The 27246-nt window shown below is 36.7% G+C and overlaps 1 protein-coding gene across 4 annotated transcripts in view; it reads right to left on the bottom strand.

The window, feature by feature from the left end:
* The window catches only part of Polr2H (DNA-directed RNA polymerases I, II, and III subunit Rpb8), a 603575-nt gene that overhangs the window by 455666 nt on the left and 120663 nt on the right, over positions 1 to 27246 (bottom strand). The window contains exon 1 of one of the 4 annotated variants that reach the window (XM_069832959.1): positions 18691 to 18820. The exons of 1 other annotated variant lie outside the window; for it this stretch is intronic. The gene's annotated coding sequence lies outside the window, so the exon portion shown is untranslated. Of the gene's footprint in view, positions 1 to 18690; positions 18821 to 27246 lie in introns of those variants that run through there. 2 more of the 4 variants (XM_069832960.1, XM_069832962.1) reach the window with 2 other exon arrangements.

Here is a 27246-nt window from a genome sequence, read left to right as displayed (position 1 = left end):
CACAGAATCGTTCGGAATAACTCTTACTATTAACGTAATAAATAACAACCACGAATATCCAAGGATATGGGAACGCATGTGCAATGTGCATTACTTTTGGGATCTCCCTTATGACATAGAAATTAAGAATAAAATAAATATGACGTAGTCCAGGAATATTGTTGAAATCGACGAAAGTAACCGTGTAATAACAAAAGTAATACAACAATGAGGCTAATTCTGACTAATCTCTTTCCTCATCTAACCATACCTAACATTATCACTGACAGTGAGCCTAAATGACAATGATCTATCCCCTCATCAAACCCTACCTAAAATCGTCAGTAAGAATGAGGATAATTCTCACTAATCTGCCTCAACAAACCTTGCCTAACCTTATCACTGATAGTGCACCTAAATGATGTTTTGTGTTTATTGGGTTATTTTACGACGCTGTATCAACATCAAGGTTATTTAGCGTCTGAATGAAATGAAGGTGATAATGCCGGTGAAATGAGTCCGGGGTCCAGCACCGAAAGTTACCCAGCATTTGCTCGTATTGGGTTGAGGGAAAACTCCGGAAAAAACCTCAACCAGGTAACTTGCCCCGACCGGGATTCGAACCCGGGGCGCCTAAATGACAATAATCTATTCCCTCATCAAACCCTACATAACCTTGCCGTTAACAGTGGCGCTATTTCTCAGTAAGATTGAGGACGAAGGAGGGATCATTAAATAAACTAAATTTCTACTGATAAGGACGGCGACTTGTGTTCTTGGCTATCATCGTAAAGGCACGGCTGAAAGCTTCCACATCCATTCTCCAGTTTAGCAGAAAGGTAGGCATATTCAACTAAAAAATAAAATATTCATAATTTGTTTTCATTAAGAAGCAGTGGTGTTGCAAACAAAATATTTCGAAATTTTCAATGAAAGGCTCGCTCGTTTAAAAAAAAAAAAAAAAAAAAAGATTCTGACACGTCATCTATTAGAACTTGTTGAAATTACTCGAGTGAAAAAATTCTGGAACAAAGTGAATGATGAAAGAATTGCAATGAAAATGACAATACAAAAACTAAAGGATGTAGAAGGACTACTTTTTAAAGGACTGAAAATCACAATTCAAAAATTAAAACGTGGAGCAGGAAGAGCCTACTTCTTGGATGATATTGTTGATAAAGGCAGCGGTGACGACGCGTCAAAATTTGTTCAAGATTAACACGTGCGATTATGAACATAAAAAGGCAATACAGTGAGTACGGTAACCGAATGGAAGGCAATTTTACCGATTAATTTAGTCTAGAATTACTTCAGTATTACCTTCCAATATTTCACAATTAAAAAATGCTATGCTGTCATCGCTTCATTCTAACATCTCCACCTTCACGTAATGAACTATCCTTCAATAAACAGAATAAGAAATGCGGTTCAATCTTCTGGATAAAAGCGCTTGCATGCAAGAACGAGCTTCTATGCGTTTATACTTACAAAACATACTAAGTAGTAACAGAAATGGCCGCAACGCTTACAATTCTTCCTACTGTGGAAAGCTAAGCCAGTAATTTAACGATGAAGATAATATCTTTTTATGATAGTACTCAACTGGCTCACTGTCGTAAACACCAACGTCTCATCCCAAACCATTTACATGGTCTTACAGAAACGTGTTTGTTTTCTCTTTCTTTTTTTACCTTCTCACAATACGGAGTCTAAGTATTGTGGTGATGCAAGAGGCCTATATCGATTTAAATACAGTATATATTAAATTGAATAGCATCCCTATATTAAGAAAGTGTTTTTCGCATGTGTATTGTATTTATTTTATACTACGGGACGAATATCTTTAATACGAGTACATCGTGTGTGTACACAGAGTGATTCAAGACTTTTGAACCAAATTTGGAGGGATAATAAGTCTCGGATGGAGGATCATTTTTGTCACACATCCCATTTCTTCGACGTGTCGTTTAGAAAGTAAGCATCCCTGTTTAAAACGCATCGATATGTGCGTTGGTTTGAGTGGCAATGTTTACAATGTTCAACCGAGCCACACCCACTTTTCTTCGTCCTTACTTGTACGTCAAGAGAAAAAAAATTTTTGAAGCTGGCAACGATGTAATTTGTTTGTTATGGTCGCATCAACCCCGAATCCTCGAGGTGCCTCCGCGTCTGCTGTGTTTTGCAGCCGAGGTCATAATCTGTGTTTCAGCTTAGTGTGCGTACAGTCGATTACCTGAGCAGCTGAACGAGCAGTTTATCTTCAGAATACAATGTCGCTGCTCATGGAGAATGTACTCCTCGCGGTGCGAAGGGACATGTCATTCCAGCACATCTCAACACTTACGAGAGGCGGTGGTTAGGGAGAGGGGGGAGCCCGTTGCATGGCCAGCGTGATCCCCCGACTCAATGCCCTTTTATCATTTGGGAACATGTCAAGAGTGTGGTGTATGTTACACCAGTTGACACCAGAGAGAAACTGATTGTGCGGATACATGCTTTCTTTGGCCAACTTCACCAAAGACCCCACATGTAGGAGAGTATTCGATGGTTAATGTTACGACGGTATCGTGAATGCAATGCGGTTCAGGGTGGACACTTCGAACATCTGCTGTAAACGGTATGTAGAATTGTAAACTGTACATTAACACCTGTATTGGAAGTAAATAAAGTAATTTATTGCGTCATAACCTAAGATCGCATAGCTCCTAAACGAAGCGTCGAAGAAAATGGGGTATCTGACGAAAAATAGACCTCCCTGCGAGACCTATCATCCCTCACAGTTTGGCGCAGAGGTCTTGAATCGCCTATTATTAAATTACACAACTCTGCATTCTTAAAATTATTTTCTGATGATATTGATATGTTTTTGAACCGATTTTTCACCCTTACTCCGGAAATGATATGCCATTTTTATCTGCCAGATCAGGTTTCTACACCAAATAGGAATTCGCTTTACAGTTTTTATTAATTTAAGCACAAATAATAATAATAATAATAATAATAATAATAATAATAATAATAATCATCATAATCAATCATAATACATGGCGTTACAGCCCGTGAAGGGCCTAGACCGACCAGTCGGCTGCTGGCTTCACGCCCACATGCCGAAGCAGAGGTGGACGATCATCAAACCAGAATGAAAGTATCGTGTGGTTAGCACGATGATCCCCCCAACCGTTATAGCTGGCTACCTATCGTTGCTTCCCAAGTGCATCACGATGCTGGGTGGACACCGGTCCCATACACTGGCCCAAATTTCATGAGAAAATTTCTTCCCCCATGATGACTCGAACAAGCGAGCATTCCGTAACGCGAGTTCTAGGCAGGATGCCTTAGACCACGACGCCACGGCGCAGGACATTTAACCACAAATAATGCAACATGATTATTTCATGTAAGAAATATTTATTTTATTTAGGAGTTTTTAACAGTACAGTAGATATGCTACAATTCATTAGCAATATTCTGCTTCTCCATAAGTTCAATTCGTTGTTTCTGGTTAATGTTCAGGCTTCTGATCCGTATGTCAAAATCAGAATTGCAGTGATTTCATAAAATTTTACAATTATTTCTTGTGTAACTTTTCTTGCAAGGTTTTTTTTTTCCTATCATACTCTGTTATTGAAACTTATTATTTTCAACATATTTTGATTGTATGTAAGATGTATTACAACCTAAATAATAATATTGGTTTACCTGTTCTATAATTCCATTTATTAATAATAATACTAATACTAATAATAATAATTTTATTATTATTATTATTATTTCTGTTAATGCCTTTCTCAAAGTTATTAGAGCACAGTAGCCTATAATACATGACTCAAATTTCGTTAATAATAACGTTTTATTTGACTAGATGCGAAATGAAATTCTAGTACTTCGCAGAAAGACTCGACAAAAACAAGATTACGTTGAAATGACCCTATCTATCACGACCAAAGGTTACATAGAATGAACTTCATTCGATCTGGAATAATAATCGGTGTGCCCAGGCAAGACTCATTAGTATTTAATTAAACTATTCAACATGTCGCTCCACCGCTGCCATCTACGAATGGACGCTGGAACTTCCTCCAGAAAGGAACGTCGATATATCCGTCGGCGTCGCACACTTTGTCGTTTCTAGAAGCTTCAACAGAGGCGTACTTGTATGTGATTTAATTCAATTTCTCTCTCCCTCATTTTTTATAGTATGACCATTCATAACGCTGAGAAACACAAGCTAATACTATACAAGAATGAAACAACATACAGGTGTACAGTTTCACATTTCAATTAATTACATAATTATAATAACTGAGATGCACTAGAATTTTGGTAGTGTTTATTTTAAATTACAATTTGTAAGTATGGTCGCCATTTTACTAATTTAAAATTAAAAAAAAATCAATAGCTATCCTGTACCCTTCGCATAGTGATCCTGTGTGTGTTACGCACTATTATATTTTATTTATTTTTTTAATGAAACGTCTTTAGGCAGGGTACGAGTCAAACGCTAGAAAAAAAAATCTGTAGCAGACGTTTTAAGAGGGCTGTGCGTGCTGTTGCTACAAGATTGTGTACTTTGCTATGTTATAGCGTAAATAAAGTTGCTACTGTTTGCGGTTTTCCACCAATTTACAAAAATTAATGCATAAACTAATGATAGTGGGGTTGCCGCAGGACATTGCGTCCTCTGTGTAGTGTTGTGACGTTATACAGTCCAAACCAGTGAGTGAAATTACATTGTTGAGAAACTTCCTACTACAGAAAACATGCCAAAATCAGGGACTGAAGGAATGAAAGTGTAGAGCGAAAGAAAGAGTGCAAATGAATCGCCGAAAAAGAGCCAAAAACGAACAGAGTAAACTGGAACGAGTGCGAGGAAGCAGGGCAAGGAAATGTCTTTTTAACCTCTTGTATGCGATTCAGTTACAAAGTGTCAACAATTTAGTGAATATTCCTATACCGCAAACTATCAACGAGTGCAATATCCTAGGTCGTCCACGGTTCGTTACTATCTACTGGGTGTTCAGTTCAAAATGTGTCATAGCTCGCTGTATGCCGTCATGTGGCTAGCTGATGAGCCTAGAGAATTCAATCTTCCTACACTTCCGCAGAGATGTATAACCTAAGAGGCAGAGAAGTTGCCTAGCAAGTACGGCGTTCATTCTGAAGAGTACGTACCGATACGTACGGTAACGCCGGTAGTGGCAGGAATGTGAACTGTTTGGAAATATGTACTGTCGGGATATGGGGAGAGGGTTAAGACGATTACTTACGTATTTGTTGACATTAACTTCGACGGTCAACATGGACACGGAGCATTTGATTTGTGTTGTGGAATGTTACCGTACGCAACCGATGATAACAAATACCCTGCGTACGACTTGCCGGCGCAAAACACAGTTCGAAAGAGGTTATGGTAGCACACAGACCGTACAGACCGCCATCTGTTGCTACGACGTTCAAGTTATACCGTACACGTTCTCAAGTTCAGATTGAAGAACGCCTTAAATAATAGAAAACTTCTCTAACATATAAGATGAAACTCGCTTCAAATCGGTGACCCAACAACAGTGACGTCATGACACACTTTGAAATGAACACCCAGTATGGGGAAGACGGAAAATACCATCAGCTGCATAAGATTCGCTGTAATGTGTACTAACTCACGCCGAACTGCTGTTACGATATCTTGTACAGGCCACAACATAGATAGACCCAGGGCTCCCTTTTTGATAATTTACCAAAAAACAAACTTTACTTTAATTTTTTATTTATTTAGCGTAATTACTTTCACTTACATAGTCCTAGGATAGTGGAAGCTGGTGGGGATTCGACCAATCAAAATACAAGGTAGTATTGTATCTACAATATTCAAGAATATTCCCTAATCGAACATTCTAGAATACAGGTCCATGACATTCTAGAACAGTGGTCGTCAGCACTCAATGAAGGGTAACGAGTGTCAAGTAATATGCTCCGTCGTGCACAAGGGAGAGGTAGAAAGCATACCCGCCAGTGCAATGTCTTTATTCGCGGGTCAGAGACGCTAGTCCGAGAGCGCATTGTTCTGATGACCGCTGTTTTAGAACACTACTGAATGTTCCATCTTCTTCCACAGTGTTCTAGAACATTCGACACTTTTCCAGAGATTTACCGGACTTTAGAGAACTTTCTATAAGCATACAATATCGAAATATCTAGATATAATCTGATAGAAACTTCGAGAATGTTTCTGTACCGATGTATTACTGTCCAAATTTCACGAGAGAATCCCTGCGAGAGGAGTATGGTCCTTGCCGGGTAAGAGGAGAGTAAGCCAGTAACTCAGCGTTCTTGAAGGAGCAAGTGGATGAGAGTGGTGTCATAGGCTGGCTGAGACAAACAAGGCTCAGTCAATGGCCGGCCGGTTCGTGACGGGGATAGGTTATAAGAGTGGGGGAAAAACTCGCATTCCTTGCTCGGATCTTCTCGTGAAATGCGGACTGTACCTACCATTCACTAATAATTTCCGGAATATTCTATCTTATGGGATTATTCTATAAAATTTCAAGATACTACACACTAAAAAATGTTATAGAATAGAATTAAGTCAAGTGTGATGCGAAACAAATGATGACGATGATGATGATGATGATAATAATAACAATAATAATAATAATACATCTAGAGTGTGAGAGGGAGAGAATAACATCTACGCTTTGCAAATTGTTCACATATGGATTGCTCTCTAAGATCCAGGAACCTCGGTGTGCAATTTTATGAATGAGAGGTTCTGAGAACCTTCTTGTATTATGTTACGTCGAGAGAAGAAAATTCCTTGCCTCTTGGCAATATCAAACCCCCTCTGTCCGCTAAGATAATGAAATTGTGTCTCTGTAATTGACTTATCTTCTGAAATATTGTATGAAACTTAAAACGCAAAGGAAAAGAAAAAAATACTATGGATTTCCGATAGGCCTACACATATTATTCTCTTCTACGACAATGTAGTTTGATAATCTCTTTTTTTTATTTATTTAATTTTGTTCACCATCCGAAACCCTCCCACTCTTCTTACTTTTCTGTAATAAATTGTCTCACTCATTTGAAGCACAGCTCACTGTTTCTCAATATGCTATGACTGCATTTTATTATCTGCCATCCAGTTAGCTTCACAGAGGTGGCTGCACTGTTCATTGAGAACATACTTACGCAGTGAATGAACGTATTACTGCTGTTATAAGGTCAATGGGATGAATTGAATCCTGACAGATCAGTATAAGCATAGTTGAAGTATGTACAACAGAAACTAGAAAGTTATTAAAATGGGCGCCGCGGGTGCATAGTTTTTTAAGATTTTTATTAAGCATACAAATAGGCCTATGCATATATACACTACAAAATCTTACAGTTTAATTAACTACAACTTTAAATGCATTATTCTTCGGTTCTGCTCTTACACAAACATAGGAAATATATTTAGTATAGGCTTAAATTCAGGGGCGCTCGTCCATAAGAGCTGCGGAGCTGCAGCACTCCCTGCTTTGACAGGAAAATAAAAATAATATTTATTTTAATTTGTAGAAGAATTGTTACAGCTCTTATTGGTAGATTGCTTTACATTTCACCTGGCCGGGAATATGTACTATTATCTTATACATAATCTTTTTGCGCGTCGACTGTATTGGAATTGACACTGCATTCAAAGTCGTCTTGGGATCTGCAGGGTGGTCAGCTCATAGAGAGTGTGTCTTGCATGGTCAGGGGGTAGAGAGGTGAAGGGAAGCAGAGGTAAACTGCCGCTATTTAAAACCCATATCTCGCTGCAATGCCTTGCAGAGCCAGGCCACAAGGGATCTTTCCTCTCCTCCCACACCGCTATTGTAATGCTGCGTCAAATGGATTCTCTATTCCCTTGAAACTTAATGACAAACTTTGTATTTTCTTTTCACATACTTATTGTTGTAGAATCGTATCGAGTTAATATAACGAAATTAATATTCTCTTTTGCCTTATTATTACGTATATATCCAGCCTCCAGCAGAACCTAATATTTGCCTTAACTCAAAATGATTGCACGAGTAGAATCCTTTTAATATAGCACGTAAAATACGAAAGAGACTTCTTTTCCAGTTTTAGAAAATTGTTGACCATCAGTATATCTGAGCGTTGCTTTGGTGTGACGCTTAATATCGTAACTTAACCAGTGCAAATTTTCAAGCATGAGTGTGTGTGAATTACAGAATATTAATTTTATTTTTCTCAACTTTCCCTTGCGGAGAATATTGATGTAATGAAGTGAAATTAAAGGGTCGTCCGTTACCCGACTTAAATCTTACTTAAACTTCATCCAGCCGAAATAGTGCATATATGTAAGGAAGTATAACAATGAAATTTACGCTAAGCATTTGTGGTTACGTGGATGTGAACAAAAAAAAATCTGTATTTTGTTTTCCTTGCCTCCTCTTCGGTGGTGATGCTGCATGGACTAGGAGTGGTGTGACAGATTTAGGACATTTGCCCCTAAAAAGCAAAATGCACGAATCTTCGCAGTCTCACCTGAAAAATGTTGTTTCATTGGCTATGTTACGCAACTCATACTGCTGTGCAATTATGTGAAACGAACAGAACAAACATTCTCAAACATAATCAAAAAGTGAGAAAAAATCGTGAAATTATTTTTTTTTAAATATTGATTGTATCAAATTTTGTGGCCAATATGAACTTCCCCTTAGAGGACATGATGAAAAAATTATTCGAAGAACCCTGATGTGTTTCGTGGGTTGCTACAGTTCGTGAGTAATCTAAACGAGCCTCTCAAAAATCATTTGGAACATGCCACTGTTTAAGGTTATTCTAAGACAATTCAGAATGAACTGGTAGATTGTAAGTTGAGTGTCTGCCGATCTGAAATTCAGACTGAAATCGATGGTATTAGTTTTTCCTAGGGATTAGCAAATGGTCCCACAGACATTTCCCAACTAATAAGGAAGTTTTGGTTTTTCGATATGTAGTGCATTTATTTTTGTCCTATACTTATTAGTAATGGTATCAAGAAGTGAAATTTGTATGTAACGAAATCTACTGCAGCTCTCCCAATCCACATGTTCACGAGCCGCCACTGCGTTAAATTGCAACAATTATTAGGCCTATATGACAGCGAAGCATAGGTACACGGCGTAAACAGCTGTTAAGGTCGGAAAGAGGTTGGAGATACGTAATAAATTATGGCATACTAAAATAACTGTGGAGTAAAATTATGGCATATTAAAATAACTATGGTCCGTCCCAAGAATCTGTGAAGTAGAAAGACGAAACAAGACCTCTGCGCAAGTGGTATGTGGGAGGGCTACGGCCAATGACTGCTCTGGGGGGAGGAGTATAGCTTGAACGAAGCGAACAATCGCATGCAGGATAATTTCTATCTGAACTCTACTCTACCTTCTACCACGAGCATCTTACCCCTTAGCGGACTCGAGCTGATGCTGCCCGCAATACACTCCTGCACAGATAGACTCCGCCCCCATAAGCGCGAAGTTATTCCACAGATTCCTGGGATGGACTGCACTGACCTTTTGAAGATTGTGAGCACCACCTACTATAATATTAAGAGCGCGAGCACCATGAAATCGAATAGGTTTAATAAGCTTATATGAATACATAAATAAAATAAATACACAAATAAATACATTTTAAAACATTTACAAGGATAACCATATCTTTGAATTTGAATGTTACTCAGAATTTCAGTGATATCCAAGGAGAAGTCGCTTGTAGCTACAGGTAAATAGTCCTGCAGATGGGAATTAGTTACTCGTGATCGTGCTTTGTTCAAGAACTTTGTCATAAGTGAGAAAGTTTTTTCGCATAGGTAGTTTGTCCCGAACATACTCGTAGCCAGATATTAAGAGAAAAACTCCACAGTATTTTTGTGTCGCCTGCTTGCCAAAAGCTATGAATTTCATCTTTTAAAACAAATATTTTTGGGCTAAGGAAGATTGGAGATTTATCAATTGAAGGCCCAGAGGAGTCATATTATTCTCTGGAATAATCTTAATTTTTCTCATTACGTCCACACTAAATTGAAAGGGGTTCTACATTATAATACGAAGCCTATCATATGTCTAAGATATTTTAATGAATTAATAGGAACACTCTTTGTTTCGGCTGTACAATAAAGTCTGGATTGAAAAAAGAACCTCAGGAGAGTCAGTGCTCGCGAGCACTTTTTTACTCGCATGACGAGAGCACCAAATTTAATTAAAAGAGCATCACAGCGGGAAAGGCATAGAGGGCGTTACACTTTGTGATGAGGGTACTAAGAAAAGGCTCTGATAAATCCAAAGAGATTGCATATAGATCACTAGTTCGTCCAGTAATGAAGTATGGTGCTGCATGTTGAGATCCTTACAGATTACAACATATTAAGACACTGGAAAAGATTAAAAAACGGGCCCTCAAATGTTGTCGTAATAATTCACCATTAAAATGGAACACACTCACAGGAGAACGCGAATTCGATTATGCGCAATGTTCAAAACATACAGATGTGAGCCTGCCTGGAGAGAAATAAAAAATAGGTTGCAGCCGCCAAATTACTCAAGGAACGACCACTCATATAAATGGAGGGAAAGAAGACACAGGACGGACACTGGAAAGTTTCCTTTTCTCAATCGTACTATCAATGCTTTAGGTACCTGTAGACTTACTAAACGCTTTACCAATAACCAAAAATGTATTTAAAAATAGGCTTAAGGACTTTACTAATAGACGGTAGTATATTATACACACTATTTAAAGGGTGTAATTGATATTTTATTATTTGAAGTGTTGTATCAGTGAGGAAGTGTGTTGTGTCAGTGAAGTGTGTAGTGTCAGTGAAGTCTATTGTGTAAGTGAAGTGTGTTTGTGTCAGTGAAGTTCTATAGTTCATAGTGGCTGTGCAAAGTATTTGAACAGTGAAATGGTTTTGAAGTGTTAGTGAAATCAGGACAGAATTAGTGCAGTGAGGGAGTTGATAGCGAAATAAGTGTAGTGCCGAAAGGTAGCCTCCTTGTGCAGGTATAACTTAGGGTTAAGATACAAATTAGATTTACTTTAAATGTTATTTTAAGTGATCGTGCTTCATTTAATTTAGGATGCTCCTTGTTGTTATTACTATTATTATTATTATTATTATTATTATTATTATTATTATTAATATTTATCATTATTATTAATTATTATTGTTTTTTATTAGTTGTGCTTATTATTAATTGTCATTATTGAGTGTAATTAGTTACCACTGCCACCGGGTACCCATTTGTAGTGTGAATAAATACATACATACATACATAGTTGAGAATGCGTGGTCTAGATGAACAAATACAGATTAAATTAAGAATAACATTTGAGCATGACAGTAGGCGGCCATTCAGGCTCTGAGCTATATCACTCTAATGATTAAACTCGCTAGCAGCTAACGAAAGACGTGAATTTTATGATCCAATACACGACAGAAAACCAAAAACTCTTGTGTGAGCACTTAAACAGACCGTAGAGAATGGAATAGAAACGAAAATGAAAAAGAAGACATCGAAAGATAGAAGATAGAAGAAAGTGATGATCAATAACTGGATAGATGAATAGTTTTAAATCGTAAAAGATGCTAACCCTAATGATCTTGTCGCAAAGACCGTACAAAATTCTTCTGCTATAAAACGTAATAAATGCAAGGAATTTACGATTTACAAGATCATTTAAGAGCTTCATAATGGAGTGAATATACTGTCACTGAAAATGCCTAAGAATGTTTAGGGGAGACTGTTGTACCTTTAACATAGTGTACCTTTGAACATTTTTTTTTTAATTTTTGTTGCTACCTAGAGGGCTCAAACTGAAGTAGATTGTAAAGAAAGCCGCTAAGCAGCTCTGGTCGTATTTCCAGTTTGATTTACTGCAAAGTGCAAGTTCCGTGGACAAAATAAGTTTTTTTTAGTACCAAAAGTAAACATTTCGTTCATTTATATGTTTTCTAACACAAAACCAGATTGTATTTGTTAATATCTTTCAAGTACAGTGTGTTCCCTATCATCTGGTGAGTAATAACATATTTTAATTTCCATGATTTATTCGAATCTCTAGTTTTGGGAGCCATATTTGTTTAAAGGTGCACCCTCTTGTACCTTTGAACGCAAAACATCTTGTATCATGGAACATGTTCCAAAGTACACGATACTATCGGTTTTTGTTTTTGTTTTATTTTAAGATCATGTCACGAAGTAAGTCTGGAGTTAAGAGGCCCCCAATTGATCAGGATGCCTTGAAGAAAGCTGTTGAAGCAGTTATTGCTCCTCCAGGAAATAAAATCTCAATCAGAGAAGCATGCTCTGGTTTATGATGGCAAATACATTTTAAATATGATTATCAGTTTTTAGAGCTATATTCCCACCTATATTCCATGTGTTCCAACTTACAAGAGGGTATGTTCCAAGGTACATGAACCTGTTGTACCTTTGAACACTTTACATATCCCTTCATTTTAATTTTCCCATCCTTAATAGATCTGTAAAACAGGTAAATACATACAAGAAGTTGTAAAGGAATCTTTAATTATTATTTCAAGCATTTTTATTTAAACAATTTCATTTCCCAAAATTAAAAGAAATAAAATGTGAAAAAATAGAGTGAATAGATCAAAATTATGGAAAATAATGGAGAAAAGAGGATACCACAACATCTGATAAGAATATTACGTAGCATGTATCTTAATACCAATATTTGCATTGACAAAGGGAAAGGTCCAGGTAAATTAACAACAGAAGCATAAAAGGTCGAAAATAGTTATTGACTCCAAAATTATTGAGCAAGTTAGTAATTTTAAATATTTAGGATGCAACATTTCTTATATGGAAAAAAGAGATATGGAAGAAAAGAAGCATAGATTTCAAGGTATATGTGGAACAATTAGACGGAGCTTAGGAAAAAGAACAACGAAAGAAACACAGTTAAAACTCTACAAAACAGTAGCCCTTCCAGTACTACTTTACGAAGCAGAGACTTGGACCTTAACAGAAAAAGACAAAAGACGACTAGAAGCCTCAGAAATGAAATTCCTAAGATCAGTGGCGGGATATTCTTTATTACAACACAAGAGGAATGAAGATATCAGAAAAGAATTAGGGATAGAGGGAATAACACAAAAGTTAACAAATCACCGAAATAGGTGGATGGAACATCTAGAAAGGATGGAGGATCACCGAATTCCCAAGAAAGCTTTCCAGTATGCTCCAAGAGGAAGGAGAAATGTTGGTCGTCCTAGGTTTCGTTGGAGAGAACAATTCTAATGGGGACGGAACGGGCCTACCGGCTCAACCCGTGATGTTGATGATGATGATGATGATGATGATGAAAATGTGAAAAATGTTTAAAGGTATACCAGTCTCCCCTACATTGTTACCATGGGCGTCCGCAGGATTTTAACTGGGGAAGGGGTTGGTCAACCACACTTTTTTCAATAGACGAATTTTATATTCGTGGCCTCCCTGCTATTCTTGAATAGACGGCGAAACTTGTGGTATCCCACTTCTGTTGACTGACTACTCAATAAAGGCATGCATTTATCAGAATATGTGATGATTTGATAAGACCTCCTTGAGGTTTATGATATTCAACTTCAACTGTCAATCTTGTTCCGTTTTTTATAGCAGTATTCTCATGTTTTTGAAAGAAGTTTGTAATGTCCATTGTAAAACAATATTAGATTAACAATAATTTTAAATACAAAACACAATATTACTCGCATTGCATGCAACGTTGAAGTCTGAACCGATATTCTCTGTGCCGCTACATATCTGAGATCTGACCCATTATTGCGGTCAAAAATTTAAATAATTTACAATTTTAACTAGACCATTTTGAGATTATAATCTATCATAAAAAAACAGAAAGCGTTTATGTTCAGTGGTAATGGACTCTCGTATGTCAATATGGACCTCAAAACAGTAGGTAGTAATGTGTAATACCATTTTCCACGTAAGTAGTTATATTAATGAATCCTATAGCTGTGAAAATTGAACACTAAACAGAAATAACAAGAGAAAATTAGAAAGCAGCAAATTGAAATCTTTTCGAAGTGTTGCAGGCCTCACATTATTAGATAAACAAAAAAGTGAAGATATGCGCAATAGATTACCCTATAATCTTTATGAGCGGGTACAAGCACAAAAACAAAACTGGTACGAACACATTCAACGTATGGGATATTATAGACTTCCTAATATCCTCCTCAATTACAATCCTATTGGTAGGAGAAGCGTTGGAAGACCTAGAACCCGCTGGATAGATGACATCATCCTTTGAATTCGGAACAGGCCTTGAGGCCTATACCCTGAAGAAGAAGAAGAAGAAGAAGAAGAAGAAGAAGAAGAAGAATTGAAAGGTAACTAAATAATAATTCATTATTGCGTTATCGCTAGGGTTGCCATATTTTAGTATTGAAAAAATGGGGAAATTCAGAGCAAGTTGTAATTATTTAGGGCGTGTTACATCTGTTTTACATATTTCTCGCTGCATCCAACTTTCTTCAAGATATCTCTCTTACCTACAAAGCCATCATATCTAGTATCTTTGATATCTTACATGTTTCATGTACAAAATCTATGTAAAAGGACAAAACCGCCATAACGAACAATCACGAGGGCGAGTGGAATGCGGGATAGTATAACTTCCCGGCGATAGGTGGTGAGTAGTCAGCACACGCTCTGACCGCATGTCACCGAACCACAATCACATGACCATACGTATTGTAAACAAACTTGCATCATTTCAAAACCATACATTCATACACATACTCTCTCTTTCCAAAGATATTTTGAAGCTGCACGTGAATGCGCAATCAGCTGGTGAATATTTTCAGTCGGCCGGGATATCTGCGTGGGTAGGAAACGTCAAGAATATTCTGTTGGCAAAACAAGCCTGAATAAATAAGAGAACATTTCATGAAAAGTGTCCAAAAGGGAGAAATTCGAGCTTGAATATTTTTACGAAGTAATGAGAAAATATTGTGAAACTGCAAAAAAATTCGACTTTAATGTTTTATGGGCATAGTACTTTTCTCTCTCTCTCTCTCTCTCTCTCTCTCTCTCTCTCTCTCTCTCACACACACACAGGACACATCATAGGTATAAACACATTACACAAACGCAAAAGCTGGATTATTATCAGAAATATTTTATGGGCATAGTACTTCTTTCTCTCTCTCTCTCTCTCTCTCTCTCTTTCTCTCTCTCTCTCAGCGATAATGTCACAGGACATCATAGGTACAAACACATTACACAAACGCAAAAACTGGATTATCAGAAATATTTTATGGGCATAGTACTTTTCTCTCTCTCTCTCTCGCTCTCTCTCTCTCTCTCGGCGATAATGTCACAGGACATCATAGATATAAACACATTACACAAACGCAAAAACTGGATTATTATCAGAAATATTTTATGAGCATAGTACTTCTATCTCTCGGCGATAATGTCACAGGACATCAAAGGTATAAACACATTACACAAACGCAAAAACTGGATTATTATCAGATTTACGTAAGAATAGAGTACTAGACACAATGACAGCTAGTACCTTTTTCTCCATCCGACTATAAAACATATTTCGCTTAGGTAATAAAATAATATAAGTAGGACCTAATCTCTAAAGCAGACAAATATAAAATTATTCACTCAAAAGTAAATTATGGAGATAATCGTGTAAATTATTTGTTCATCCAAATATGAAGATAAATGCACGATTACATGCATGCAAAATCTTTTACCAAGGTGTAATCTGTCAATGAATGTAACTTTTATTCGGTCTAGAATGTTATAAAAACATGTATCTCACTCATATGCAATTGTGCTGTTATCATATACTATTAATACATTTTGTCGTGTTTTGAACTAAGTCCATAGGGACGGGACAACTTCCAGGACGGAGAAGACAACATAAGTCATTCAAATGATGAGAACTGGAGCTAGCAGGGTCACATGATCTGAATACATGAAGGATTTAAAAGACGACGAGGGCGTTCTGAAATGGCATCGCCCAGGTATATCACGTAGTGATGTAATACTAGTGTAACTTAAGTTTATGTTTATACTCAACTCGATTTGTCTATTCCTAGTCACACCGTACCGAAAGCTCTAACTGAAAAAATTAGGCCTATTTCTTCAACACGAAATATGACAATTTCTATAATATTTTAACAAATTTCAGTCGACGCTCATTTTATGTCATATTTGGCGAAAAATATTAATGTTTGTCACGTCATCTTGTTCTTTCAAGAAAACAAAATAGCAGAAAAAATGTATTTTCGTCTTATAAATTAAACCAATTTTTTTTTTTTCCATATTCGGCATTAGTGGGCTGGTTGAGTCTCGTTCAATTTTATTTAAGCCTTCCTGGTAAATGTTGTCCATTATTTTTGTAGGCCTAATTTAAAATATAGGCCTAATGTGGGATTCCAAAACTGTCCATTCTGACACGATTTTTCTATCTGTATTTAGTGTAGTGACATGACTCAAAAGTGGTGTAGGCCTAATATCTGTACTTATATTTAGTCTGTTAAAACTTGTTTTATTTTAAAATTTAATTTTATTGACAAATTCTCCTCTGTCATAAACATGAATTACCAAAATCGCATTACCATATGTTAAAACAGGTAGCGTCACTACCTAATGAAAGGAATCTATAATGTTTACATCGTAATTAATGTTGGATTATTTGGAAGGGGCTACGCAGATGATGTTCTTGATCGTTCCTTGAAAAACACAATACTACAACAATAAATCTCTATTTCTAAATCTATAAACATAGCTAATGCTAAAGAGATTTTAATCGAGTGAAGTTGCTAGACCTACTTATACCTCACATACTGTACAGCGGTTTATGAAACTGACCAATGTGTGAAAAGCTTTATTCGATACTCGGTCTTCGAATGAGCGATTAGTGGGCGGAGCCTTCGTGCTGTAAGCGCGTTTCTTATTAGTGTCGTTGTGCTCCAAACATACTGAAGTGGGCTTTGCAGAAAAACAATACACAAACCCTTCCGCGTCGAATCTTACAGCAACAAGTAGGCCTACTTTTAAACTTGTGCTTTAGCGAAACTTACAAATGATTTCAATATGGCGTCGTACGGACAAATGTTTCGCTACTTGACCTTTAAGCATTAAATATGTTATAGGCTACGAAAGTATCCTTGAAAGTATGTCTTATTTAATGATACTCTCAACTGCAGTTGTTATTCAGCGTAGGTGAGTGGAGAAAATACGACGAAATTTGGATGGAAAAGGCTGTGATTTATTATAAGGGGTACCATATTTACTCGCGTAATTTCCCACAAGACTTTTGGGATATGTTTTTCAGAATTTTATTTTCTTCTCCTTACTTTAAACAAAACTGGAAACTCCTTTTTCCTTCAAGAGCGTTATTCATTAAAATTTCAAATATTGACGTCTATGATTCCTCTGACAGGGAAGATTAGGCCTTCTTGGATTTGTTGTCTGTTGAAAGTAGTGCAGTGTAAAATACACGTAAGCCTACATTTATTTTCTTTGCGTAATTAACAAATTAATTTTGATGCACATATTTTAAGCGCGAAGTTTAATACCATGATCTGACATTAGTTGACGTCAGGCTAAAGAATAGAACTGACATACAACGGTACAAAAAAAAAAAAAAGCCAAAAACTGTCCATAATTACTGAAATTGTATAATATATATTTGTAGGTATTTAGTATTGAACAATGATTTGATTAAAATATGAATTATTTGATGTTATTTACGACTAGATGTTCCATTAGTCTATATTATATCTACGATTGAGTGACCGTTAAATTTCAAGTGCCTTATCTTGATCTTTGACGTTACAGTACAAAAGAGCATACAAGCTTTTGCTATCTCTCTTCCCCCTCACCGAAAACTGTGACGTTGCACAGAGGCAGAGATACCTATAATAAAAGATCTGTGGTTCTCGCGTAATATCCCCCTCCTCCATTTTTCGCCTCCCAATTTAGAAAAAAAAAAAAGGAGTAAACTACGTAAACAAAATACGGTAATAGGTTACATCTTCCTGGAAATGACGAAACTATCAAAAGTCGGTTAGTATAGCCGGCTACAGCAAATTGCTAATCGAAAATTTCCGAATATGGAAAGAGGCGCTCGCTCCGCATCCATTATATTAGAATAGGCCTACAATATATGGCGTCAATTTGAAATATCACCATCTCCTTGGAGTTAGGCCGCGTGCAGGGAACTCTCAAACGCAGGTTGCTCAAGCAGCACGTAGCGAGTTTGGGTAGTAGGAGGTCATTCCACTATAATTGGAAGAATTTTTCATTCGTGGCAATCCGTTGCTCGGTTTGAGGAAAAATGATAACAAAAATATTCAGTAACCTGCCGTTTTCAAAACATGTTGAGAAATACAATACCGTTATAGTAAAGATGAATCCCCAAAAGGCTAATGACTGACACACGAAAGCACTCATTACACAGCTGAACTTTCTCGTAAGTTGAATTGTTCGAGCTGACAAATGAAGCTTTCTCAAAAAAGTGTCTTAAAATAATTCCCCCCCCCCCTGTACTTGATTACACTCAATTTCCGGGTGTAAAAAAGCCGAAAGGGTAAGACAGGCGGACACTGACGCGTCGCACTTGGCTGAGAGCTACAATGTTGACACCTCCATTTAAGCAAAGTGTATGAAGGCACCGTACCTGCTGAAGCGCTGGGAGTCGCCGGCCGCCATGCTGCGCCTAGCACTCGATCCACACTCACGAATTCACAGGCTAGGCGCCCTCCTTGCCCAATCTCGTGTTGGCGCTGTGCCAGCGAATCCACCAACCAGCGGCCACGTTGCGTAACCGCGGGGGAGGGGGGCGCACCGACCTTCACCGCGGACGATGACAGTGGGGCAGGACCAGATATGACAGATATTCAGGGGAGTAGGGGGCTCCTGCAGGGTTTGTTGCATCGCACCGCTGACGTCACTGCAGCAGAGTTATCAGCAACAGAAACGTTGGGGGCTGCTCCGTCGACCTTGACCCATTGTGCGATCGGTTTTATTGATTCCACAACCGCTGTTCACTCTTGATTCGTGCGAAATTAGTCGTAGATTCGTTTTACAGCGCCAGGAGCCCGGTATGCTTACTGTATACTGAGATGGCTGCAAAACGCCCAAACATGAAATCGTGTGCTGGCCTCTGAATCTTCAGGCACAGGTGCAGTCCAAGAATGATACGCTAGCTAGCAAGGGGAAACATTACGACTTACGTATGGTTCGCCTGCATTGCTTGATAAACAAAATACATCTTGGCATTGAATTATCCAGGATACTACGTGTCTTATACACCGTATTTACTACCGTAATTTCACTTTTTCTACAAAAAAAAAATGGAGGACTACAAGTATTGAGAATAATCTGGTCATAAATAACATAAAATAATTCATATACTAATCACATCAATGCTTAATAATAAACCTAAATAGATACAAATATATACATGCAAATTTGAGTAATTATGAAGAATTTTGTCCCTTTTTTTGTACCGCTGTATGTCAGTTCTAATGCAGTTAGTCTGACCTTAATCTCATATCATGGTGTTAAAGTTCGTAGGCCTACATATTCTTATGAAAATTAATTTGTTAATTACGCAAAGAAAATAAGCATAGGCCTACGTGTACTTACAATGCACTACTTTTAACAGACAACAAATCGAGAACATAATCTGTGTCGTCAGAGCAATCATAAACGTTCTTCATTATAAAAGGGATGAATTATGATCGTCGGTTACTCATAACCTTAACGAAACGTCCAATTTTGTTTAATATAAAGGAGAAAAATAGCGCAAGGAAAATGAAATTCTGAAAAACATGTCCTAAAAATGTGACAGGGGGAGGAATTATTCGAGAGGAGAAATTACGCGAGTAAGTAGGCCTACGATACACGAGAGGCCTGGGAATTGTCGAAGTATAAAAAAATACTATTTTTAATTTCTACTAAATTAGATTCTTTGTATTTTCTTTTTGATCGGTCACATTTACCTTTCTAAACACAGACTAATATAACTGGATTGGAAACCATTTGAATTCGTTACTAGGATATTATATTTTCAACTTTGTTTTTCGTAGAACAACTAGCCTACATTTTGCATAAGTACTTAAGGGTCTACTAAGGTGCAATTTTCATTGGAACCGATCATGCTCGAGAGATAAAAATTTCCACACGTTAAAGTTTATTGTAGAGTATTCTTAGAAAGAATAATATTTTAACATAATACATGAAGACGTATGCACAATTGTAACATTAAATAATCAAGTAAATTTCAATTTACTTTTTTTTCTGGCTTCACTCTTTCACTTAGTTCAATAAATGTTTCACGGTAATCTCATAATGTTGTGAAGAATAAAGTGGAAAATTTTTATTTCTGCTCTTACTTGCTGTCACTTTCTAAGGAAAATCTAGGCAATAGGTCCTACCCGAATTTCTCCTTATTTTTTAAACATTTTTATTTCTATTTAATATATTTTATTAACTACATTGTGTTAACTGTAGACCTGGTTGAGTGGAGAGGATCCAAGGCTTTAACTCTGCCAGATAAAATAAAATAACATAAATAATAATAATAATAATAATAATAATAATAATAATAATTATTATTATTATTATTATTATTATTATTCCCTTTTTACAAAAATATAGCAGCTAGACGCATGTAAATGTACAGATAAAGAGTCTTATGACGTGTAGGCCTACATTATTGATAAAGTTTAGGAAGAACTCTAATTGGTAGCTCCTGAGTCACGGTTATGGTACAGTCTAGTAGGCTATATATAGTCACGAAGCTCAATACGTAGTAAATATGCATCCATAGATAGTTGCTAACCACTAGGATCGCTGCCATCGCCTCATTCCAGACAATGAGAAATATTACCTGCACAGTCTATTGTTCCTAGTACGCTCATAAACCCAAGCTTCGTGACTGCAGGCCTATATAGCCTACTAGACTGAGGTTATGGTGTAAGTAGTATAGGACTAATGTATCTTCGTTGTCCACACTTACCGGGCCCCATAATATAGAAGTAACAACTATATAAACATGGCATTATTTTAACATACACCAAATTGATGTTACTTAAAAATGTAATAAAATTAAACCTGAAAGTTATGTACAGTACTTATATAGGCTACTGATGATTCTCTTTGAGATGAGAAACAGTAATCCTAACCTGACATGAACTAAACTTCAATTGAATGTCTAGCCTATTCTGAATGACCAGCAGGCCCATACACTATTTCGAGGATTCCCCAAGAGCTTCTTTATTTCTGCTTAAATTCCAAAAATATCTACATTGATTTACGTAAAAACATGGCAACAGACACAAGACCGGTCCAATATGAAGCGGTAATGATAAGATTTAGGCTAACACGGAAAACGGTACAAACGAATTTGTATTTACTAAACATAACCACCTTTTAAATCTATACGCTTAGCACAATAGTCAAAAAGCAATTCCAAGCCTTAAAAAAAACCACTCCTTCACAAAACATATTTCTGCTTCATTCAATGAAAACTTTCTTCCTTTCAATGTTATTTATTTTCTTTGTTTCTTTTTTAAGTTTTGAAAATAGGTGATAGTCTAAGGGAACTAACCTGGCGAATACGGTGAACTATCAGTCAATTCAACGCCAATTTAAAGAATTTTCTAAAACGCAATTAGGTATCTGTGCGCGGGCGAACTGTCTTGCAAGAACAGCATATTTTACCACGATGTTTCTCGACAATATTTTCTCCCTCGATACTTAGTTAACAACGAAGAAGAAAATACACTCTCGTCATAGTTTTATCTTATTCTAAGTATTATGTCATAATTATTATTTCGCTTTTGTACTCCCAACCCCCCCCCCACCCTTCTAAAAAAACTGATGCGAAGATCTTGACTGTATATTTTAGAACGCGAAATTTCTTTGAACAGGGAGAAATAGAGTGTTTCTAGTCTTTTGACTGTTCTTTTGTTCCTGGATCATAACGATGGATCCATGTTTCGTGTATAATTGCAATACGATCCAAAAGTATTCTGCCTTTGTCCAAAAAAACTGATGCGAAGACCTTATTCACTTACTTTTGAACATGAAATTTCTTTGAACGCGGAGAAACAGAGTGTTTCTAGTCTTTTGACTGCTCTTTTGTTCCTGGATCATAAAGATGGATCCATGTTTCGTGTATAATTGCAATACGATCCAAAAGTATTCTGCCTTTGTCCAAAAAAACTGATGCGAAGACCTTACTTACATACTTTTGAACATGAAATTTCTTTGGACTCGGAGAAACAGAGTGTTTCCAGTCTTTTGACTGTTCTTTTGTTCCTGGGTCATAACGATGTTTCCATGTTTCGTGTATAATTGAAATACGGTCCAAAAGTATTCTGCCTTTGTCCAAAAAAACTGATGCGAAGATCTTAGTTACATACTTTTCAACAAGAAATTTCTTTGGACGCGGAGAAACAGAGTGTATCCAGTCTTTTGACTGTTCTTTTGTTCCTGGATCATAACGACGGATCCATGTTTCGTATATAATTGCAATACGATCCAAAAGTATTCTGCCTTTGTCCAAAAAACTGATGCGAGGACCTTACTTACATACTTTTGAAGGCGAAATTAATTTGGACGCGGAGAAACAGAGTGTTTCCAGTCTTTTGACTGTTCTTTTGTTCCTGGATCATAACGATGGATCTATATTTCGTGTATAATTGCAATATGATTCAAAAGTATTCTGCCTTTGTCCAAAAAAACTGATATGAGGATCTTACTTACACACTTTTGAACATGAAATTTCTTTGGACGCGGAGAAATAGTGTTTCCAGTCTTTTGACTGTTCTTTTGTTCCTGGATCATAACGATGGATTCATGTTTCCTGTGTAATTGCAATACGATCCAAAAGTATTCTGCCTTTGACCAAAAAAACTGATACGAGGATCTTACTTACATACTTTTGAACATGAAATTTCTTTGGACGCGGAGAAACAGAGTGTTTCCAGTCTTTTGACTGTTCTTTTGTTTCTGGATCGTAACGATGAATCCATATTTAGTATATAATTGTAATACAATCCAAAAAGCTACAAGAATCTTCTTTAAAACAGCAGCAAACAATTCGGAAAATGTCACTTTGAGTAATTTTATATCAGCGTTCAAGCATTTAAGGCCCCATTTAGCAGATAATTTTCCTATACCCAACTCATGATACACGGTGTGAAAAACGGTCTATAACAAATTTTCAAGGTCTCTGATTATTACATCGATCACTCAAAATCATTCACGCAAGGACATCGATATTTTCGTCATATGCGCTTCTGGCACACAGAAACCAATGGGGGCTTCCGTGCCTCCTATATAAAAGTATGAGACGCCTAGAACCCACTACCACTATTATCTAGGCCCATCAGTCTTAGAACAAATCGCAAGGAATATTTACTGCGAAGGGCGGTGGCTCTGTCGCCACGCAGACATGTCATATTTTTTTGAAGCGGAGATGATAACGAAAGTGCAATATTGTAGAGAGTGTTGGTGGAAAAACCCTCATAACCTTGGAGCTGTTCACACAAATACTGTACAATACCGTCATCGCCGAGATTTGAACTTCCTCGTCGTAAACCAGCGCTCTGTCAACTGAGCTACCAAGGCGGCTATACATCCATATACGTGTTGTTCTTTATACTAACGATCGTCAGATGGGTACGTCTTTTGAGACCCCCTGTAATGAAGAGTGACTGATATATTATAAGCTACATACCTGAGTCACAGCATCCAAAGTATCTTTTTAGACTGATCTTGTACACTGATTACTATAACATTAAAAAAATGTTTTTCTCTTGTCATAAACGGAGATGGTAAATTGCCACCAAAGGTAAAAAATTACGTAAATTGCCTCCTGCTTTCATGAGCTTATGGTACGTAAATTGCTTTCTCTTTACCTGAGAGAGTGAACGTGCTTCCCGCTTGTAAATACACCACTACTGTAATCAACATTTTCCTTCCCATTTGCAGACTTAGGACTGTCAATAATGTAGGCTGATGTGCATAATTCGCACGTATTACTGGTATGGTTAAAAATGTAGTTCAATATGATTAAAATATTGGTCAGCTTCAGTTAGAAAAACTTCGTCATAAAATATTATTATGATGTACCGAAGTACATATGATATTTCCGTGCAGGAATCCTGCGCTACTGTATGATGAAGGATGATATCATAATATATACTTCGGTACATGATAATAATTATATGCGTAAGTAATCACTTAGTGATTCAAGACGGCGCTCATCCCGTCGAATCCCAGCTACCTAGTCACTCGTAATGAGTGCACCTCTGTACACAGTGCGTTGGACATTCTGCACTGTCACAGAATATGTGAATAGGTAGGTCACTAAAGGGAAAACTGAGAGACAGAACTTAAACTGAGATGATTCGATCCGGCATCGAAACTGGGATCTGGTGTGGCTTAGTGGATAAAGTGTCAGCACGTAGAGCTGAAAACCCGAGTTCGAGTGCCGGTGCCGGAGAGAATTTTTCTCTGTTCTATCCATCCTTAATCTATGTCATAAAACTTAAAAACATTAAATACTAACTTATTTAAACAGGCAGGAAACAGGCTACTTGTAAAAATTGCAAGAGTCTTTAAAAATCCCAAATATCCATCTACGTAACGTCTCCAACGTGCCCAGCGGAGAGTTAATAAACCATCTATTACGTTTAGTCTATAGGGTATTGAGTTCAAGTTCCGTATAATTTAATAGGCTTTTGAGAACATGTGGAGGAGTTCCTTCTTCAAAGTTGCAAGTTGTACAATTGAGGACCTAACATTTTAAATGAATCAGGGATTGCAGAAACAGCACATGTCACTCTTTGTGGCGAAATGTGTTTATTCGAGTTTCACAGACTGTTGATATAGGGCTATCATTCCATGCAAAAACCACATATGTCAGTATAGCCGTCTCACATTTGGAGACCTGTGAAATCCTGGAAGCACGCAGAAACAACTCATGTCAAAGACATGTGCCGACACACTGGTTCCGGTTCCAGACGGCAGACATCTACGACACAAGGATACAAAAATTGATCCCACTGAATGACAAATGTCTCAATTCTTGTGGTGAATACGTTGAAAAATAACACAACAATTGCTATATCTGTTCCAATAAATTTTCCACGAAATTTTGTTCTCTTTCTGTAAACGGCCCCAGGGAAACTTATTTTTTACAGCCTTCGTAATTTCGCTGGAATGGCCAAAATTTGTGTAAGCACTTCTTTTGACATTATTAAAATGATGGAAGAAAAAAGATTAATTTTTTTACCTGCCCCATGAGAATGTTTGCTTGTAAGTACAAAGGAGAATACCATATTTACCTTCTTCAATTGCATATCCAGACAAAATTAAAAGAGAGAAGCTTGACGATATATGCAAACTAATGCGTTACATACCACATGAATATCAAGAATTTTACAATAATATTCTTCAGTGGCCTATTGTGAAAAAATAAGTTCATTTATATGCTGAACTTATATATTAAGCACACAGTAGGCCTATGCATATATTATATCACTAATTTGACAAATAAACTTTAATTGAACTGAAATTATTATACTACAATTGTAATTCCTTGCAGAAACACCACATGTCAAGCTAATATATATTATTTCATTAACAATTCATTAGATTTCAATAAATTTGGTATAACACGACACATCTATTAGGCTTCTGTCTGAAGAAGCCAGTACTACAACCAATGATTTGGTCTACCACCAGTAATACCATTTTTCGTGTCTACTGAAAAATTTAGTTTTCATGACATGTGCTGTTTCTGCAATCCCCGATTCACTTAATGACCAATAAGTTACCAGAATTTAAAACATTGACCATTTTCTCCTTGGTCGATAAATTTTGAATTTACGTTATCTGAATACAGTTCGCTTATTTCCAAGATTCATGTAAGCTTGGCACATATGATAAAAGTGGCAAAGAGACCGACACGCGATCATTTGCGTTACAAAATTTAGCGCGCCTCACTAAGGGTTAACGACTACAATGAAGTGATATTATAATCACAAAATTAGCTACTAGTAAAAATTTCAGGAGTCTTTAAAAATCCCAAGTACCCATCTACGTAATGTCTCCAACGTGCCCAGCGGAGGGTTAATAAACCACCTATTACGTTTAGTCTATACGCTATTGATTTTAAGTCCCTTATAATTTAATAGGCTTTTGAGAACATGTTGAGGAGTTGTTTATTCAAAGTTCAGGACCTAACATTCTAAATGTAAGTGGCAAAAGCAACTTTCTGAGATACTGATTTGGCGCACTTACAATTGAGCTACGACAAACACAATTTAGTATGATATTCTCATATGGATGTTCCTCCCTTACATTGAATAAAATGAAATTTGAAAAATTGGAACTTAGCACATTTAGAATGTTAGGTTTTCAATTACGAAACGCTTCGGTGCCTTCGATTGTTCAAGGAATGTGGATGTCTCGTTTACAATTGGAGAGTTCTATGTAATAGTAGCCTATGCCAGGAAACCATATTCTGAGAAAAATAGGAATAAAGAATTGAGGACCGTTTTTGCAAAACTTTCTAACTGAAAAAAGCTAAATTTTACAGGAGAGACAAAACACTATAGTAAGCAAGTTTTGCTGTATGTCTCACTTATAGCAGAAAGCAAGTTTTGAAAAAAAGATCACACTTTGACACACTGCAATGAAGAGAAATAATCCAATTTTACTAAGACGCTTCGAACATCATGTAGAGGCCGGCCTTATGTTAACGAATCTATCAAAATCTGAATTTTGCAAATTTTGCAGTTAGCAAGTTTTGCAAAAACGGTCCTCAATTCAACTATGCATAACATTTTATTTATTGCTTTTTTACTGGTGCAACATTAGGCCCTAAAAAACACTCTTTCATGTTCATTCTATCAAATGCTAAGTAGAAACTAAGTTTTTCTTCAGTTTTCATATAGATATTGATGTTCGAAGTGATGCATATATGGGCCCTTTTTAGGTAGAACAGCTGTTCATGATCCTTTTTTTACATAGAAGTGTTACATGTTATGTTACCGAGTGTGATAATACAAAAATACAATTTAGGAGTAAACAGAACAAAAAAATTATTATCTTAAACAGGTTTTAACAAAATGTTAATACAAATCACTTTGTATGAAATTTGAAGCACAAATTATTCTTCCCTAACACTAACTGAAGTTAAACATTCAGATTT

Source organism: Periplaneta americana, chromosome 8 (assembly GCF_040183065.1).
Source record: "Periplaneta americana isolate PAMFEO1 chromosome 8, P.americana_PAMFEO1_priV1, whole genome shotgun sequence".
Taxonomy (NCBI): Eukaryota; Metazoa; Arthropoda; class Insecta; order Blattodea; family Blattidae; genus Periplaneta; species Periplaneta americana.
Note: the sequence above shows the minus strand (reverse complement) of the source record. Positions and strands in the feature narration are given on the sequence as shown.